We start from the raw sequence: 21,235 nt of genomic DNA, 5'->3' as shown, positions 1-21,235 counted from the left end.
TCATACAAAGGGTCATGATTGACTCAGAAGCTTCAGGTAATTTCATGGACTATCACTGGGCCATCGCTAATCATATTCCAAAAGAGCAGAAACTAGTCTCAGAAGAAGTATACACCACAGATGGGAGTCCATTAAAATCAGGGCCTATCACACAATCTAGTATCCTGTTGAACATGCATATAGCCCCCTCACATATGGAGACTCTTGCTTTTGATATAATCGAATCACCTCAATTTCCAGTAGTTTTGGGTCTTCCATGGCTACGTCTCCACAATCCTCACATAGATTGGAAAAACGCAAACATTACCTTTGATGAGGAAGGCAGAAAGGACATTTCTACAGATAGCACTATCCTGCCTACAGCCTTAGTCCAGGCTGCAGCTGTTTCCATACCGGATGCAGCCTTGGAAGCTTCATATGCCCCCGCAGATCAAGAATCGGTGGAAATACCAGATACTTGTTTACCCACTGTATATCAGGATTATCTGAACGTTTTCGATAAAGAAAGAGCAACCTGCCTCCCTCCCCATAGGGTATATGATTGCCGGATTGAGCTACAACCTGGGGCACGTATACCTACCAGCAGAGTGTACTCTCTTACAGAGAAAGAAAACGTGTACTTAAGAGAATACCTTGACACCATGCTGGAGCTTGGCTTCATCAGACCCTCTAGGTCCACCACTTCTTCTGCGTTGTTTTTCATCTCAAAACGGGAGGGGGGATTGCGCTGCTGTATTGATTACAGGTCCCTGAACAATATCACCATTAAAAACAAATATCCCTTACCGCTCATCTCCGTTCTCCTCGACCAGATACAGGGTGCCAAATGGTTCACGAAATTAGATTTGCGTGGGGCATATCATCTGGTCCGAGTTGCAGATGGAGATGAGTGGAAGACGGCCTTCTGCACCAAATTTGGACTATATGAATATTTGGTGATGCCCTTTGGGCTTTGCAATGCTCCTTCAGCATTCCAGTATTTCATCAACGAGGTGCTGAAGGAGCATCTTGACAAAAGCGTCATTGCCTATATAGACGATCTTCTAATCTATTCTCAGACTTTTAAAGAACACGTAGGTCACGTTACAGAGGTCTTGCGGCTGCTACAAAACAATGATCTCTTTTGTAAGCTTGACAAGTGTTTTTTCCATCGCCAACGGGTCGCTTTTTTGGGTTACATTATATCTGTTACTGGTCTGAGCATGGATCCAAGCAAGGTGAACGCGGTGTTGGAATGGCCGCCTCCCAAAACTGTGAAAGAGATCCAACAATTCATCGGATTCTCAAACTTCTATAGGCTTTTATACATCAGTTTTCAGAACTAGTGGCCCCTATCACATGTCTGTTGAGGAAGGGGGTTCCCTTTCATTGGTCCGAGGAAGCAGACAGGGCCTTTCTCGTTCTAAAAAAGGCATTCACGCAGGCCCCCATCCTTATACACCCTGATCCCGCTAGTCCTTATGTAGTGGAGGTGGATGCATCGTAAGTAGCGGTTGGGGGTATTCTGTCACAGGTGGATGGGAACACCGGTGAATTACATCCAGTTGCATACTATTCACACAAGTTGACACCGGCTGAGGTTAATTATGCAGTTGGAGAAAGGGAACTCCTAGCCATCAAAAAGGTATTGGAGGAATGGAGACAATACTTACTGGGCACCAACCATACAGTGACGGTCCTTACAGACCATAGTACCCTCCAATATTTAAAGTCAGCTAGAGCCTTGTCTATGCGACAATTGAGGTGGACGCAATTTTTTAATGAGTACGATTTCACTATACATTTCAGAGCAGGCAGGCAAAATGGTAAAGCGGATGCATTATCAGATTTGGGTTTTGAGCCATTCCCACAGGACAAACAACCTCCATGTATCATTGCTCCCCAGAGAATAATAGGAGCGCTGACTACAGAATAGGAGTTCATCTCACAAGTTGAACAGGCCCAACAAGATCCCTCTTGTTTGGAAGTATTGCAACAACAACAGACCATAAGAAAAGCAAACCTCCATTACGTGCAAGAAAGGTTGTTTATTCCCACACTACCCCTTCAACATCAAGTGATGGAATGGTGTCATACACATGGCATAGCAGGGCATTCTGGATTCAAAAGAACAATAGAATTGATACGAAGATATTGTTGGTGGCCCCATTTAGCGAAAGATGTACAACAGTATGTTAAAACATGTCATATTTGTGCACAAGGCAAACCTTCACACGAAGGATTAGTAGGGTTGTTGCTTCCCTTTCCCACACCTGAGGCCCCATGGCAATCTGTCTCAATGGATTTTATCGTTGAGTTACCAGGGACAAAAAGAGGCCACAACACCCTTCTTGTTGTCGTAGACATGTTTACCAAGTCTGCTCATTTCATTCCCCTAAAAGGTCTACCTACATCTCCTGTGCTCGCAGACATCTTTTTGCAAAATATAGTCAAACTGCATGGTTTGCCCTCTGTCTTGGTCACGGACAGAGGTGCACAGTTTGTGTCCAAATTTTGGAAACAATTATGTACATCTTTGAAAATGGAAGTCCGTCTGTCCTCTAGTCATCATCCCCAGACGGACGGACAAACTGAGCGGGTTAATCAGAGTCTGGAGCAGTTTTTACGGTGTCAACTACTGCAAGACCAGAGGGAGTGGGATGAGCTGATTTGGTTGGCAGAACTGTCATACAATAATAGTCATCATTTTTCCACTCTGTTTTCCCCTTTTTATGCTTCCTATGGCTTCCATCCTAAAGTACTCCCCTTTTCTCCTTTGAGACCATGTGCCATTCCTGCTGTTCAAGAAGTCGTCTCTCACTTACAAATCGTACATGCCTCCATACATGACAATTTAGACAGAGCAAAAGTGGAGTACAAGAAGGCAGCAGACACCCACAGACATGCTGGGCCTGACTACCAACTACACAATAAGGTATGGCTGTCTACTAAACATTTGGCCTTAAAAGGTGCGTGTAAGTTTAAGCCCAAATATATCGGCCCTTTTTCTGTTATTCAAATCATTAATCCTGTAGCCTTGAAGTTGAAGCTTCCCCCCTCTATGAAAATACACCCTGTTTTTCACGTCTCCTTGTTGAAACGAGTGCTGCCTGATACCCGTCTGCCTCCTGTTCCACTTCCTCTTACCTCCGTGGTGGATGGTGATGAGAAATACGAGGTGGGTGCTATTATCGACTCCAGAAGGGTTAGGCGCAGGCTCCAATATCTGATCCACTGGAAGGGTTTTGGAGTTGAGGAACGGTCATGGGAACCCGCCAGCCAGGTTCATGCACCTCGTTTATTGCGTGCGTTTCACAGACGATACCCCCACAAGCCCAAACCCGTGGGGGGCACTGTGGGAGGGGTGTTCTGTCATGCCTGTCGGGTTCAGGATGGAGAGGCACCCGGGAGGAGTTAGCGCCACATTTAGGCCTGTTTTTTATGTATAGTTCTGTTCCGCCGAGTGACGCATAAGAATGATTGGCAATGGTTGGCAAACAGTACACGGATAGTGGCGCATGCGTAATGAGCACGCATGCGCGGTAGTGCAGTGTTCCATGCCTTAAGCCCGCCTCCGACCGACAGGAAACGCTTCGCGTTTAGCCAGAGTTTGGACCTTGTCGTTCCGGGTTGGTGTTGGCGTGGCGTCCGAGGAGATAGTGAATCGTGTGGGAGGCTTGTGGCGTCTGACATTGCAATTTCGTTTCGGAAGTCGTGAGTTACTAGGAGCGTCTTGCTTCTACTACTTGTATTGTGTTTGTCCTCAAGTTCTATTTATATCACCGCTGTGCCGTTTTAACAGAGGTTGATAATTTCTTGCTAAGTACTAAGTACTATATTGTAGTTAGTTCAGGAGCATTGGTTGCCACGCGTCTGGCGTGGTGTTAACGTCTTGGTTATACCTACGCTATTGTTTATTGGGAGTTTCCATTTGAGACGGTCTCCTTTCATAGACCTGGTGAGTGGCTCAATACAACGTGCATACCATCTTAGTGGTGATGTACAATGATTAACGTGTTGCTCTCTATTTAGGTCAGCGTTATCGCACACATACTTTTACCCAGCCAGGCATTTACAGTCCCTGACTACCTAGTTTCTTATATGTGTACTCCACATTTCACAAGGTAAAAGATATTTCATTACACTCCATTTATTGGGAACAGAGGGAGGGGAAAAGACTTACATATTGTTCTTGTGTTTTACAGCAGTACCAACACCAGAGGAGAGTACATCTTCTGGATGAAGAAGAGTGTGGAGCACCATTTTCTTTTCCTTTCTTACCCTTGTTTTGTTCCCCTGTGTCCCCTTTGGCTGCTTGTCGGGTGTTAGTGTTGATTCCTGGCACCCGGGGGGCAGCGAGGGGGAGACAGGGTGTTAAGCATCATGAATCCAGGACACTTCCGAGACAAACAAGGTGCGTGCATTACAGAATGTTTGCAATAGAGAGGAAATGTATTTTGTAAAATAGTGAGTTTTCAGAACTGAACTGGAATGCTTGTACATAGGACCTGCGCTGTGTTTATAAAATGTTATTCAAAAAACGATTTTGGGGTAAATCAATGGTTTTACATTTTTGAGAAGGAATAAATAGTGTGTGCATGATTACATAAAAATATTTGAATCTTTCACAATCATGTCACTTGTGTTACCTCAGATTAGGAAGCAGAATGAGCTTCTTTGCTGTTGGTTTGTGTAATTTTTTGGTAATGCCTGGTAGGAATGTTTGCAAGAGAGAGGAAATGTATTTTGTAAAATAGTGAGTTTTCAGAACTGAAATGGAATGCTTGTACATAGGACCTGCGCTGTGTTTCTAAAATGTTATTCAAAAAACGATTTTGGGGCAAATCAATGGTTTTACATTTTTGAGAAGGAATAAATAGTGTGTGCATGATTACATAAAAATATTTGAAGGTTTCACAATCATGTCACCTGTGTTACCTCGGATTAGGAAGCACACTGAGGGCCTTATTTATGAAAACAGTGATGCGTCAGTTTTCACTGCGCACTCCTTGCGACACCAATGATGCGTCATATTTAATGTATGACGCATCATGTCGCAAGGAGTTACAGATAAGTCACTATTTCTGACGTATCTGTAAGCGCAAAAGTGACGCATTGCTGGAGTGTGTCACAAAAGTGACGCAACTCCAGCAATGCGTGTTTTCAAATGGGGAAAGCCCCATGTGAAAGGGTTTGCATCAGTCTTATGCCTGCTGTGAGGCAGGTACAAGATTTTGACATAACAGTGTCCTAAAAGTGACGCAGTGAAATCTCATAGATTTCACTGTGTTACTTCTATGAATTTTACTTGCGTCAATACGCCCCCTTTGCATACATTACATCTGACGCAGGTATAATGTGGAGCAGGGGTTTACAAAGTGACGTATCTACCTAGATGAGTCACTTTGTAAATATAACTCAACAAAAATATATTTGCACATTTCACAATCATATCACCTGTGTTTCCTCAAATTAGGAAGTGGATTGTGCAGATGAGGTGAGGCATGTTCAGGGGTGCAAAGGAGTTGAGGCCTGTGTCCATGAGTGCAATGGAGAGGACTTACCTCCTCTGAACTTTAGACAAGCATTATCTAATCTGTGCCCCTTCGACAGGCCTCAATACATTGAGTATAATTGATGGTAACAGGGTGCAGATGAGATGAGGTGTGTTCAGGGGTGTAAATGAACTGAGGCCTGTCTAATGGTGCAGATGAGTTGAGGTCTATTCTGGGTTGCAGATAAGGTGAGGATTGTCCATGGGTGCATAGGAGGTGATGCCTGTGTTGAGGAGTGTAGTGGAAGCGAGGTCTGTCCAGAGGTGGAAAGGAGGTGAGGGCTGTGTCTAAGAGTGCAGTGGGTGATAGGCTTCATGAAGTGCAGTCCAGTGGACTCTTAGACACCGGCCTCACCACCTATGTTCCCCAGGACAGTCCTTACCTCATGTGTACAATCTGCTTACTAATCTGAGGAAACACAGGTGATATGATTGTGAAATGTGCAAATATATTTTTTAAATATGCAGATACTATCTAATCCTTGTTAATAATGTAAAAGTAATTCATGTGCCCGAATAATTTTTTTAGAATTATATTTGAAAAACAGAGATAAGGTCATATGTAGAAGTATTATAGTGTTTATATTGTTTGCTTATTGTCATTGTTTTGTTGTTTGGTAATAGTGGTCTATAATGATTTTTTTATTTTTATTTTTGTTTTCCACAGATTTAAATCAAGATTTCAAAAATAAGAAAAAATGCCCTCAAGGGAAAGGAGACGAAAAGATTGTAAGCGGAAAAAATCAAAAACAGCAACGGAATTAAAGCAGTCTCCTACAACAAATACTTCAAAAAACAGGAAAAAAGCTCCTGGTAAGACAACTAAGTCTTTCTTACGGAACATATGTAGATCCAAAAAAAATGTTGGACAGTATGTGGAAAAAGAGAAGGAGAGAGCAATTTTGAAGAGGAAGGAGAGATTCCAAAAAAATGTTACTACTGCAGCAGGAGACAATAATATGTATAGGAATAGAAGGCAAAATCAATTTAGGGACATTCGTAAACGAATGTTTCGCAATAGGGTGGTTTAAAATTTGTTAAAACATATTAAAAAAGGTAAACAGAGATCTGTTTTTTATAAGAAAAAGAAAAGTGTAGAGAAGATTGTTGATCATGCTTTTGAAGTTAAGAATTTTTTTTTATTTTTAATAATCAATAGAATTAGGACACTTAACAAGACAATTGATGTTTTCAAATCAAACAGTAAATGAAAAAGAGTAATTAATCGGACTAATTTTTGTAACGTTTTTTCTGGAGAATGGATGCCCAGTTCAAGTTGTGAGCCATTTTTTAATGAGGAAAGTTACTTTCAGGAGAATGATTTAGTGCATGCAGTTGACACCAGTGGTCGAGCATATGAGGTGAAAGACGGTTGTCCGATTGAAAAAGAGAAACTTGTGCCCAGAGAACCAGAAGAGGTGTTAACTGATGAAGTTTTAGAGAGACGTACTAAGGGTCCAGTGTACACTTGGAAGTGTAGTAGTATTTGTAGTGTGTGACAGGAATCAAGAGTTGTTTATTTGCCTCTAGATTTCAAGAAAAATATTGATACAATTGGGGTAGAGAAAGTGGAAGAGGAACCTCTGGTTATTCTAGTTAATGGGGTTCCGACAAAGAGTAAGAAAATCTGGCAAGATTTAGTGGATGTTAGGAAAGTCAAAAAGGCAACGTTGTATTTGGTCAAAAACAATGAGTACTATAAACATGTATGTGTTGGAGCAGAGGAAACAGCTGCAGATGAAGACAGTGATTGTTCAGCTGTCCAAATTGAAAAAGTTGATGTGTCTAGAAGTGAAGAAATATATGAACATTATACTGTTCATCCTTTGCATTCCAAAGAAGTAATGGGGAATGCAATTGACTTGTTTCAAATGAAATCAGCAAAAGGAAGTCACATTAGTGTATGGGAAGAAAGTTTGGAAGCTCGTTGTTTTCCACAGCTATTTCCAACAGGTCGAGGTGGACGATATGACGATCGACCACTTCAAATTCCAGCCTCTGAATACCAGACTTGAAGATTATATGCTGAAGATCCAAGGTTTTGTCAATGCATCCCATATTTGTTTCATCTACTGTATGAAAGTGACTTGTCTGAGCTTTCTTATGCAGTAAACCATATACTGAAAAGTGGACCACATCTCTAAAATGTTTCGGCGAGGGACTTTATGGAGAAAGGTAATCTGCAAGATAATATTTTGGAATCTCATCTAATCAATCTCATGGCATGTCAGCGTGGTACAAACGAGTATTGGTACCGTCGTCATGGGGAATTGAAGTGTATGCTAAGAAACTTAGGAAGTCCTACATGGTTCCTCACTCTTAGCTGTGCCAAGTATGCATGGGACGACTTACTTCAATTTATACGCGTGGCAAATGCAAATATACAAAAAATAGAATTCAAAACACCTGGAGAACTGTGTTCTTTGGATCCAGTGAATGTATGCAGATATTTTAATCATAGATTTGAAGCTATGATGTCTTTCATTACCAACAAAAAAAATCCTCCCCTTGGAGAGGTTTTGGATTTCTTTTGGAGAAAGTAGTACCAAGCGAAAGGTGCTCCTCACATACATATGTTGTTGTGGATTAAAGATGCACCCAAATTTGGAACAGATTCGGATGAGACAGTGATGAGCTTCATTGAAGAGTATTCAACATGTGCTGTTCCGAAAACTACTGAAGAAAACAGTTTAAGGCAACAAGTTTTACGCTTTCAATCCCATCATTGTGGAAAGTACTGTCGTCGAAAATTCAGAAACAAGGACAAGTTCTACACAAAATGTCGTTTTGGTTTTCCACGAGCAGTGATTTCTAAAGGAAGAGTAAATAGTTTGATGTCTTCTCTGCGACATACTGTGACGAGGAAATCACCCAAAAATACATACAATTTAAAAAGAAACGAAGAGTCCAAGTACATCAACGACTACAACCCAGTGATTTTGTCTATGTGGAATGCTAACATGGATATTCAATTCGTTGCTGACAACTCTATTGCTGTGGCTCGATATGTGACGTCTTACATCACAAAAAAAGAAAAGACAGAACTGAAGGAAATGTGGGAGGACATTTCACATGAAAAGTGTCTAAGCAAGAAATTATACAGTTACAGTCTAAAGATGTTGTCACATCGAGAAATTGGAGCATATGAATGTTCCGATCGATTGTCATCAGCAAGTCTATATGCCAAATCTAGAACCATCATTTGGGTGAGTCTAGGTCTTGCTGCAACATGAAACCGAGTTTTGAAATCTGTACAGGAAATAGAGTATTTGGCGGAGAAAGAACCAGAAAGTACAGATATTTTGAAGACAAACATGTTGGATACATACTATCCAAATAGAAGTCCTTATCTTGAGAACGCTTGTCTCTATGAAGTTCTGCAAAGATATATTTATAAGAGGAACATCAGAGAAGATATCAATAATGGAATATATGCTGTCATTGGATGTGAAGGATGTCTAGTGAAACAGAGAAAAGGTCATTTGATTAATCATCGAAAATTGAGTTGTGAAAATCCAGACAAAAGAGAATTTTACTATTTGGCTCTTTTGCAACTCTTTAAACCATGGCGTACAGAAGAGGAACTACTTGGAGATTTTCTCTGTTACATAGACTCTTTTAATGCAACGAAGGATACCATAGAATGTCCTGTTTTTGCAAATTATCTGCAAATGTTGAATGAAGAAATAGAGCAAGAAGCAACAATTGCTGCAGAGATTGCGAGAGACAGTTCTCAAGACAGTCAGAGTTCTGCTTCATTGAGTCAGGATCCACTAGGAGGACCAATTATCCAAAATGAAGCTGCAACTGCCATGGATGAGGTGGAAAGAGCTATGGAGCAAGCTCAAGAGGATGTAATTAATTTAGAAGATTTGGTGAAACAATTAAACCTTGAGCAGAAACAGATATATGACGAAGTCACAGAACAGGTTGAACATGGATTCAGTCATGAGAAGAAAGAGTACTCATGTACATCATTTAAGCCTGTCCAACTGTACGTGAGTGGAGAATCGGGAACTGGAAAAAGTTTTCTGATTAAAGCAATTGCAACTTATCTGCAGAAACGGACTGAATCACCGCTGTCTTGTGTTGTTACCGCTACAACTGGGCTGGCAGCACATAATATTAAAGGGATTACTTTACATCGTTTACTGATGCTGCCAGTGGACCATGATAACAAATTGCAATACCACAAGCTATCTGGAGATGCGTGTTCCAAAGTTTCCAGAGTCCTGAAGAAAATGAAACTTCTTATCATTGATGAAGTAAGCATGGTCTCAAATCTAATGCTTGCTTTTGTGCATTTGAGAATGCAAGAAATTCTTAGAACAGAGTATGATGTGTTATTCGGAGGAAAACACATTATTGTTTTTGGAGATCTACTGCAGTTGACTCCAGTGAAAGGACAACCAGTGTTTAAAATGGTCATGCATGAAGATACCAGGAAGTGCCTAGGAAGCATTGGAAACGTTAATATATGGTTACATTTCAAATATGCAGAACTACTCCAAAATATGCGGCAGGCAAAGGATGAAGATTATAAAAATATTCTACAAGATGTAAGAATCGGAAAAATAAGTCAGCATGGAAAAGAAGCTTTACATGGACGATTAATTTCAAATTTTTACCCAAATGAAAACATTCTTACAGAGAATATTTTTAAGAAAATTAACGAGAAGAAATCTGGCATATGTTTGATGCCAACTCTGAAAGAATGTTCCATGTTCAACAACAAAATGTTAAAGTTAGAAAATGAAGAGATAGTGAAACTGGAAGCTATAGATAAAATAGAGCATATGGGAGCAACAATTATTTTGTCTGAAAATTTGAAATCAAAATTGGATTCATTAGAGAAGACTATATCTAAAACTGCTGGTTTTGAAAAGACTCTGAATGTGTGTTTAAATTGTCGTATTATTTTGAGAAGGAATTTAAAAGGTGAAAGAGGTCTGGTAAATGGAGCAATGGGTCATGTTGTTGGTTTTGTGAATTACAAAAATAGAGATGGAATTGAAATTTTAAAAATTAAATTTGATGGCATTAACGAAATAGAACAAATTTGTCGTTGTTCAGCTAGTTTTTTGCTTGTGAAAGACTTATATGTTCTCCGAAAACAGTTTCCTATTTGTTTGGCATATGCGGTGACAATTCATAAATCTCAAGGTTTAAGTGTAGATAGTGCTTTGGTGAACATTGGAAGTTCTGTGTTTAAAGAGGGTATGGCATATGTGGCATTATCACGAGTCAGAACTTTATCAGGATTGTAATTGATTGAGTGTGATGAAACAAAGATTTGTGCTGATCTAGATTGTGTTAAAGAAAACAATAGGTTAAGAAGAGAGTATGCTCCACATTTGCCTCAATATCCTCTGTTTGAAAAATGTGTGGTAGGCCGAAAAAGAAGAAATGAGAATAATTGCAGTGAGGTGGTAGCAAAAAGACAAAAAGTAGATGAAACTGTAATTGTAAGCAGAAAGAAAAAGGATTCTGTTGAAGATGTTGTTGGATTTCAGTTTGAAAACAGTTCTGGTGTCAACTGCTATGCTAATGTAGTGCTTAATGTTGTTTTTTTTCTTCAAAATTTACAAGAACAGATTGTTGAAAATCGGGATCAAACATTCTGCTGTTTATTGAATTCCGTGTTTGAGAAATGTAGCAGTGATAGAGCAAAAATAGAAAGTGTTTCAGAAATTAGAAATCTTCTGGACATATGTTCTGGTCAAAATCAATTTTCACAGAATATTCAGCAGGCTTGTCAGGAATTTTTAATGTATATGTTTGATGTTTTGGAAGATGAAGGTGTAGATATAAAAAATCTTTTAGCCTTTCTTATCAATGGCAGCATGACTGCGACAACTGTAGTTTATCAAGTAGTACTAGAATAGACTCTGAAAGATTTATATATTTGAGTTTACCAGACTGCAAATCAGTGCCTTTTAATAATCTAGTTAAAGCAGCTGATCACAATATGGTGTGCACCCAATGTAAGTCTGCAATGCTGTCCACATTATTTTTACAAACTTATGGTAAATATGTGATTATAATGTTCCAACGATGTAGACCTGACGGAAGTAAATTGTCAACTTCTATTAAAAATTTTGTGGCTTCTCATTTATCAATTTCAGGAAGAACCTTTGCAACTGTAGCTATTATTTATCATGACGGTCCTTCAACAACATCAGGGCATTACACATGCTATTTAAAAAGTTGTAAAGGTTGGACCCACTGTAATGACACTCATTTGACTTTCAAACAACGTTTGCCTTTTGACTTAAAAAATTCATACCTAGTGTTTTTAGAACCAAAATTTAAGTAAAGGTAATTGGCCTATGAAGACGGGAGCAGTTAATAAAGGTTAGTTTGCTGTTTAAAATTATATTCTGAGTAAAAGTGATCAAGATAATATAAAAAATTGACTTGTCATATAAGTACTGTAAGTGGATCTCATAGTAAATGATATCAGTATTATACAAAATGATGAACATGAGTGTCTCAGAGATGGTTTTACAAATATTTAAATATTGTGAATATGTTGTATGAGCCTTTCTTTCAGAACGTCGGGAAAACGGTAATTTCAGAGTTTCTTTTAATTAATTTGAAAATATACTCATACATCTCACACTATTTGGCCTAAAGGAAAAGTAAAAGAATGAGTAAAGAGTCATGACTGAAAAAAAGGAGTATATGAAAATAATGGAAATATTTCAGATGTTGTTGGAGCTTTTCTTCTAGAAAGTCGATGAAATGGATTTATTAGTGAACAGCAGAGTACTTTCCAACGAGAAAAGGACATTCATGATATACTATTTGGCCTAAAGGAAAAGTAAGTGAATCAATGATTAGTGTACATTTGTCAGTATCTAAGGTTTTTTTAAAACACAATCTTTTAGATTGTGTTTTTTTTTCCCGCTGTCATATGAGTAATTTGAACTCACTGTTTTAAGTGAAATTCAATATATTCTGAGAACAGCAAAAATAAACTATGAAACATGTTGTACCAGTTATTCTATACTTTGGATTGTGTAATTTAAATTGTATTCCCATTGTCTCACACTCACTTTCCTTTTTCCACCCTCTTTCAGCTCTTTTTACTCACTTATAATGTTCTCTTACTCTCTTTCACCCCCGTTCCTTTACTCCACTTCTTTCACAACCCCTCATTCTCATTTCAACTGTCTGCATCCCCTCTCTACCTTGCATAACTATTCAGCTTTCAGTCTCTCTGCTTTACTTCCCTTTTCCGTCTTTTCCTCCTTTGCTCTTTTAGTAATTCCTCTTTACTCACTCAGCAGTATTGTCGCACTCTATCACTATAAATCACCCACTCTCCCTCGCTTATCTTTGTTTGCTCCTTTTTTTGACCTCTTCTCTCTATTTTCCGTTCACTACCTCTATGTCCTCAGTCCCTCACTCTCATTGTGTTATGTTCACTTGTGTTTATCTACCTTCTATCATTTCTCTTACAACAACTTCACTGCTCCTCTCTCATCGTTCTTCATCCCATTTCTTTTACTCTGGTTCTATTACTATCCCTCATTTCCTATCTTTCAGTGTCCTTCTCTTTACTTTTATCACCGAATCATTTTCTCTCAGTACCACTGTTTTAATCCTCTTCTCTTCTCTTTCCTTTTTTTGCTCCCTTTTACTCATTTCCTTTGCTCACTCATTGTACTCCACTCAGTTTTTCTCTTAGTCTGTCTGTCTACTAACTTCCTCACTCCTTTTCCCTCAATCGTTCTATATTATCCTCTCTCCCTTCATCCCTTCACTCTATGACTGTTCTTCACTTACTCTCAGTTATCTTCCATTCCTCATTCTTCTTAATGCATCCTTAAGTAGACTATTTTGCGTCTCAGTCATTATCTGTTTATTTACTACTGTTTCCTCATTTAGTTTTGCTAACTCACATTCTTTTAGTATCTTTCTTACCTTCAGTTCATTTCTCTCTTCTTATCTTCCTCTCTGTTAGTGAATCTATATGCCTTAATTTGCTCTCCTTCTATTTCTTTTTCCCTCTTTTTGTCCTTCTACCTTACTTTATTTCTAAATACACTGTTATGATTTTTAACCTCTTCATTTGTATCTTTAATTTTAAATACATATTTTACTAATTATAACTTATTTTTTCTTCTCTCTTTCACAGATACAAAGTGTAGTAAAACATGTAATAAAAGTTACATTTATTATATGGTAAGTGTGACAAAAAAAATGTAGTTTGTCATCACCCTTTGCTTTAACCTCACTAATAATTTCTCAAGCAACCTCACTCCTGTTTCCTTACTCTGCTTCCTTCATTTATTCTTATTTTCCATGTTTACTCCCCTTTTCCTATTTTCCCTCTCACATTCAACTTCTTTCAGTCCCCATTCTTTAGTTCATTTACCCTCTGTTCCCTTCCTTTGCTCCCTCACTCATTCTCTTTTTCTTAAATATTTACTTCACTCCTACACACACACCTCATCCCCCTCCCAACACATACACACACCTCTGACATACAGCCCACACACACACCACACACACACCTCATACACACACACCCCCACACACACTCCTCACACACATTCCATACACACACATACATCCCACACACATACCCCCCACACCCACACACCCCTCACACATATCTCACACACCCTCACCTCCACCCACACCGAAACACCCCACACACCCACACCCACAGACACACCTTACACACCCACACCCCGACCTACACCCATTGACTCCCTATAAGTCACACACACTGCATTACTTACCTTTCTTTGCTGTTTCACTCATACCCATTCAGGCACTGTTTCCTTTACTCTCTCTGTCCTTTCTCTTTGTCACTCCCCATGTCTTATCCTAATTCAATTTTTCACCCTCTTCCACCCCTCTTTACTTACACTCACTGCTCTTTTCTCACCCTCCCTCACCGTTGTTCATTTATCCTGGTTCCGTCACTACCCTTCATTCCCCATTTTTTACTGTCCTTTCTTTTTCTTTCAACACCCACTCACATTCTCCCACTATTTCTACTTTAGTCTTCTTCCTCTCTCTTCCCTTCTTTCGTTCCCTTATTCATTTTACTTTTCTCACTTTTACCCTATTACACCTTCTCTGTTTTTTACTATGTAATAAACAATCCCTCTGTGTTTCTCCCTCTAGCTCTCTTTCTCTTAACATTACTCTCTTTGTGTTCTTCCCTTATGCTAACTCCTTCATTCATTTTTTTTTTCTTTTTTGGGGGGCGCGCCCCGGTGCGCGTACCCTGAGGAAAAAAAATTGACAGAGATTCTTAAAAAATATAGGTTTATTTTTATAAATTAAAGGTCGTTCTAAAAAGAACTGTTTTTTTCTTCTTTTTGTTGTTTTATATTTTTTTTAATGTTTTTTTGAACATTTTGAACTTTTTTTGGCTTTTCTGAACACTTTTATATATATTTTTGTATTTTTTATGGGGAGAAACAAAAAAAAAGGGAATTGAAAATGGCTCAACTGGAGCAAAAAAAAAAAAACGGAAAAAATTAGTTTTTTTTGGGGCAATTGTGGTTGTCACCAGCAAGGACGATGAGCTTTACGCTCTTTTCACCGCAGGAGATGAGCTTACCACAATAAATACATGTAATTCGGTAATCCTCAAATCGTGGTTGAATGCAAGGCATCGTCTCTGTTGTCTCTGGTCCCGATGGAGTGGGTCTCTTTCTTTTGGAGGTGGTCCTTGAAGATTGGGGGAGGTTACTGGCCAGTTCCCTCATCTCTGCACGAGAATAGTCTTCGGATGCTTGCGGGTCATGTGTCTAATCATGGTATTATTACCAAAAGAATACTTCTTGTAAGGGTTCCCCCTTGAAAGTGTCATGCCACAGATTAGGCAAGTCACCTTGGCCGCATTGACTTTTTTCTTGCCCTCTGGGATAGAAAAAAACTCCCATACAATGTGTGGCCTTGGCTGGTATGGGGTATTGTCTTCATGCAGCCATCTTCTCCCCTACTCCTCTTCCTTTTCCTCCTCCTCTTCTTGACCACCAATGTAATGTTGCAGTGGTCCTCTTGGCGGTGGTGGTGGTGGTGGTGGTGCAGATGCTCCAGCTGCTGCTGCTACTGTAGCCATTTTAAAGTACAAAATATTTCTCTAAGTTGTTCAAACAGGTCTTCCTCAGTCAAAGGACAAAGTCAGAATAAGGGAAGAAGGTGGGGTCTTTCATCATTTGGAAAACAAAACTGTTCTGGACCAATGAAAAGTGTTATTTTCAAGTCACATGATCCGGGCTTTCATCATTTGGAAAACCAAACTGATCTGCACCAATGAAAAGTGTTATTTTCAGATCACATGACCCGACGCGCTTACGCTACGCGCCCCGGGGCACGCCCGGGGGCGCGTAGCGTAAGCGCGTCATGACGTTGCGCGATCGTATGCGCTTGCGTGCTTCCGGGTGCGGTTACGCAGTGCGTCATATGACGCATAACGCGGGTACGCGAAACGTCACGATGTTGTTTTCGTTCGCGGGAATAGCGCTAACAGGACGCTCCCTGGTATGCGCCCCAGGGCGCGCCGTAACATTGCGCTTACCCGTGCGTTCACCGGTACGCGCCCCGGGAGTGCCCCAGAGCAAAACAATTAAAAAAAAAAAAAAATTACATAATTATACAATATAAAATTCGTTATAATTTTTTTTACTTTTTATACCTATAGAGATTTGCTATTAAAAAACCATTGAAATTCACTGAAAAAACCATAGGTTATCCACCAGTTATAGTTAGGAATTAGCATTTAAAAAACCTATTAAATCCACTGAAAAAACCATAGGGTTCACACTAGTTATAGTTAGCTGGAAGTTTTACTCGCATAAAACCATTGAAATTCCCACGTTATAGTTAGTTGGACTCACTATAACTTGCGCGTGCAATGCACTGCTGATGACGTCACATATTACATCACTCATGACATGGTCAGTGACATCACTCATGACATCACTGATGACACCATCCTTGTGACAGAGTGACAGACCTCCTTTCACTGTAATGTAAACTTTGAAACACATATTCAAAAATAGAAACTAAAATTTTCAAAAAAATGGAGATACCCATACCAGTTACAACAACCAATTCAGTAATTCCACCATCTATATACACATCCACTGATTCACCAACAGTTCTATGTAGTCACTCATACAGATAGTCACTCATCACATATATAGTGATACACCTATATATCCTGTTACACAACGACACTCATCCAAAAGTTACTCACACACATACTCACACATGCAAATAAACTATTGAACATCCATTTGTTTGCATATACAGCTATACACACACTACCACCTTACTTCTAAGAAAACATACACATATTTACTCTGTTAAACAATCACTTATAGAAAAACATAGTTATTTAAACAGGAACTCTTACAATCCCTCACTCTCACATATACTCACTTATATACATCAATATTCACATATACTAGATTAAAACATATGTAGTTACTGATAAAGACACTAGTGAGACAGTCATTCACTCACTAACACACACATATACACACTCATCCACCCATACAGTCCTGCACATATGCTGTCAAAACACATACAAACAGAGAGTCAGTCATTCATGCATCTATGTGCTAAGTAATACCCTCACCAAACCATATAGACACTCATACTGGTATTAAAAAAACATCTAATAACCCATATACATACACATATAGCTACTCACCAACCCATGCAGCCACTTATACACAAAGTGAAACACTAACACATATATTTAAATATTTAAACATTACTCACTAATATTTATTTTTCAGAAAGACACACATTCACTGGATGGTGTCATCAGTGATGTCATGAGTGATGTCACTGACCATGTCATGAGTGATGTAATATGTTATGTTATGTTATGTTATGTTATGTTAATTTATTTCTTCTATAGCGCTCGGCTACTCCTAGGAGCATCCCGGCGCTTTGGCGAAGAATATCAGCAAGTAAGACAACAACATAACAACTAAAATGCAGACAGAAAAGAGGGGAAGAAATTATTTGGTAAAAAGCCACGTTTTAAGATCTTTTCTAAAAGCGAGGAGACTGGGAGCCTGTCTAAGGGAAAGTGGTAGTTCATTCCAAGCCTTCGGGGCTAGGTAGCGGAATGATCGACCTCCCATCCTTGCACGCCTAATAGCCGGGACTGTCCTCTTGGATAAACAAGATGATCTCAAAGACCTGCTGGGTGCATATCGGGAGAGATGTTTCCTTATGTACTTAGGGCCGGTGCCTTGTAAAGCTTTGAAGGCAAAAGTCAGGCTCTTGAAAAGAATTCTCTTTGCGATCGGTAACCAGTGTAAGGTGTTCAGTAGGACAGTGGCACCTGCTCTTCTCGGGAGCCCATAAATAGCACGGGCTGCCGAGTTCTGGACTACTTGCAAACGGGTCAAAAGATATTTTGGTAGACCCAAGAAGAGAACGTTTGCATAGTCCAGTCGAGATCCAATCAAGGCCTGAACAATTATCTTCCTATGCTGGAAAGACACTAAAGGAAGAAACTTCCTCAGCATCCGTAAAATGCCGAAGCATTTACCTGAAAGGCACGAAATATGTGGCCCTAAGGACAGTTCACTGTCCACAAACACTCTCAAGTTTTTAGCCTTGAGAGACACATTGTCAGGGGGAAACATATCTTGTGGCCACCAAGCTTTCCAATCTGGTTCACAGGCGCATCCAAAAAAGAGCAATTCCGACTTATCGGAATTGCACTTTAAGCCATTACCCCTAAACCACTCAAAGACCGCACCAAGGCAATCCCTGATCTGTGTGCTGTCGAATGACCCGCCCCTACCACAAGTGAATAGGAGCTGGGTGTCATCGGCGTAGGATACGATCTGGGCGCCAAAGGACTCCGCGACTACCGCCAGAGGGGCCATAAAGATGTTAAACAGCATGGGGCTGAAAATGGAACCTTGCGGAACCCCCACCTCTAGCGGAGCCATATCAGCGGAGAAAGGGGGCGCCCAGATCGTTTGCCGGCGGTCGGCCAGAAATGATTTAAGCCAATTCCACACCGTTCCCCGGAGGCCGCTCTCCCAGAGTCTTACAAGGAGGCGATCGTGAGGAACGGTGTCGAAAGCCGCCGACAGATCAAGCATAACCAACATGGCACTTCCCCTGGAGTCGAGTACGTCCCTGATTGCATCCGTGACCTCGAGAAGAGCCGACTCCGTGCTATAATTGGCACGGAACCCAGATTGCGTATCATGCAACAGATCGTTTCCTTCGATGAAATTGGAAATCGTCCGATGTGCAAATTTCTCGGCCACTTTTGCCAGAGCAGGGAGAAGGGAAATAGGCCTGTAGTTGGCATGGATAAGGGGGTCCAGGGTAGGCTTCTTGATCAGTGGCAGGATCAAAGCATGTTTCCATGCCTGCGGAACCACACCGGTTGACAGAGAGGAATTCAAAAGGGGGTTCAGCAGGACATTTAAGGCAGGAGCCACCTTCCCCAGATGTTTAGCCGGGCACGGGTCAGGTGGAGAGCCTGATTTCAAACTTGACAGGAGCTCGAGAGAAGTATCAAGGCACAGATGGGGAAATTCTGAGAGAAAATGGCCTAGACCCTCCATAAGTGAAGGAGGGGGTGAAGGGCCCGAAACCAACTGGGAGCTGGAGTGGGAAAGAGAGGCTTGAATGGTTGTGATTTTACTAACGAAAAAAGTTGCAAGCTGTTTTATCCATACTTCTGAATGAGTATGAGATGGAGTGCAGATGGCTGGAGAAGTAAAATCCAGGACAACTTTAAAAATTTCTTTACAGCCATTTTCAGCCTCATCAATTCGGCGCTCAAAATAAGCCTTTTTTTCATTCCAGATCGACTGATGGTAGGCTTTAGTTATCACTCGAATTTTAAATTTTTCAGTCAGATCATAGGCCCGTCTCCAAACTCTCTCAGCCCTTTTACATCCCTGCCGTTGCATCTTTAACTGGGGAGTGAACCATGGGGCCGACGCTCTACGTTCACCTGATTTAAGCTTTTTTTCAGGGATTAAGGTCTCAAGTCTGGTTATCAGCCATTTGTGGAAGAGACCAAGATTCTCTTCCAAATTGCCCGGAAGAGGACATGGAAAGGTTGTAAGGGCCTCAGATAACATATCCATCGAAAGTAGATGGAAAGGACGCGAAGTCCGCGTGGTCTCTATTGATTCTCTCACCCGAGTGATAGTGGTGGCAGGCACGGAAAAGGAGATCAAGAAATGATCAGACCACAGTACTGGTTGTATGGACGTTATAGTTATAGATTTCATTGAAAAACCCTGATCCAGGGTATGGCCTTTATTGTGTGTTGGTTCTTGCAGAAACGGAGACAATCCTAATGGGGCTGTGACGTCACTAAGTTTCATTGCATCGGGGTCAAGTATATTATCCATGTGAACATTAAGATCCCCAAGAAGAATACAATGCTCAGATCTAAGACAGGGGACTGAGAGAGCTACTTGTAGTTCATCAAAGAACAGCCCTGCAGGTCCCGGAGTTCTATACAAAAGAATCCCGGTACAGGCCTGGAGGGGAGAGAAATGAAGGGTGAAACCGAGAGCTTCACATCCCTGAATGTTGTCTACCGGAAAGGTTGAGCAGGGAATGTTTTTATTTACAACTAGTGCTACTCCTCCTCCTCTGCCCGATATTCTATCCCTCCTAAAGATGTTGTATTCCGGTGGAATGGCGTTGGCTAAATCAGGAGCGGAGCAATCACTCAGCCAGGTCTCTGTAAGAAATAAGCATGATATATTGGAAATCTGTAATAAATTCCAGATATCAAGAGAATGACAATTCAGAGATCTGGTATTAAGAAGAGAACATTGAAAAGGAGCCGGGATATTGTCCAGCGCAGTTCCAGTAGACACCGGAAGACGCCAACCGCAGATCGAGCAACCTTTCCTTGAGGCCCGACCGCCAGGGAAGATAAGATGACATTGGCCACGGGGGGGGGGGCGTAAAGCAAGTAAATCTGCCGAGGTATAGCTAGTCATATCCATGAAACAGCACAGAAGTTCAGCTAACATGAAAACACCCAGCCGTCCTGACGGGCGCAGACGGGCAGGACTCTGGCAAGACTCCGGCAAAGCGGAGGCCGACCTGCTGCGCGATCCCGCTGCGCTCGGAGGACTGGTTTAAGTAGTCCCTCCAGGTGGGGAGCAAAGCGACCCTCCAGTACACTCAAGATGGAGCTAGAAGAGCGTCAGAGCCCTCCCCAAGATGGCGCCCACTAGGGATGCAAGAGAAACCCTCAGCCACCCCGGAACCGGGCCCGCTCAAGCGGCGGTGTTCTGCCTATTAGGGTGCAGGTAAGGGGAGAGCCCCGAAGATGCTGCCTATTAAAATCAGGGTGGAAGAAAAGAAAAACGAACAAAAATACAAAACAGGGTGTTAAAAGCAAAGCGCGCTCACCACGCTGCGCAAGAGCTGCTACAAGCTGACAGTACCTGGCTAATATTTTCTATCAAGGTGCACAACACATGAGGACAGCCTTAAGTAGTCCCTCCAGGTGGGGAGCAAAGGGACCCTCCAGTACACTCAAGATGGCGCTAGAAGAGCGTCAAAGCCCTTCCCAAGATGGCGCCCGCTAGGGAAGCAAGAGAAACCCTCAGCCACCCCGGAACCGGGCCCGCTCAAGCGGCGGTGTTCTGCCTATTAGGGTGCAGGTAAGGGGAGAGCCCCAAAAATGCTGCCTATTAAAATCAGGGT

This window comes from Lissotriton helveticus, chromosome 3_1 (genome assembly GCF_964261635.1).
Source record: "Lissotriton helveticus chromosome 3_1, aLisHel1.1, whole genome shotgun sequence".
Classification (NCBI taxonomy): domain Eukaryota; kingdom Metazoa; phylum Chordata; class Amphibia; order Caudata; family Salamandridae; genus Lissotriton; species Lissotriton helveticus.
This window is presented reverse-complemented; position numbering follows the sequence as displayed.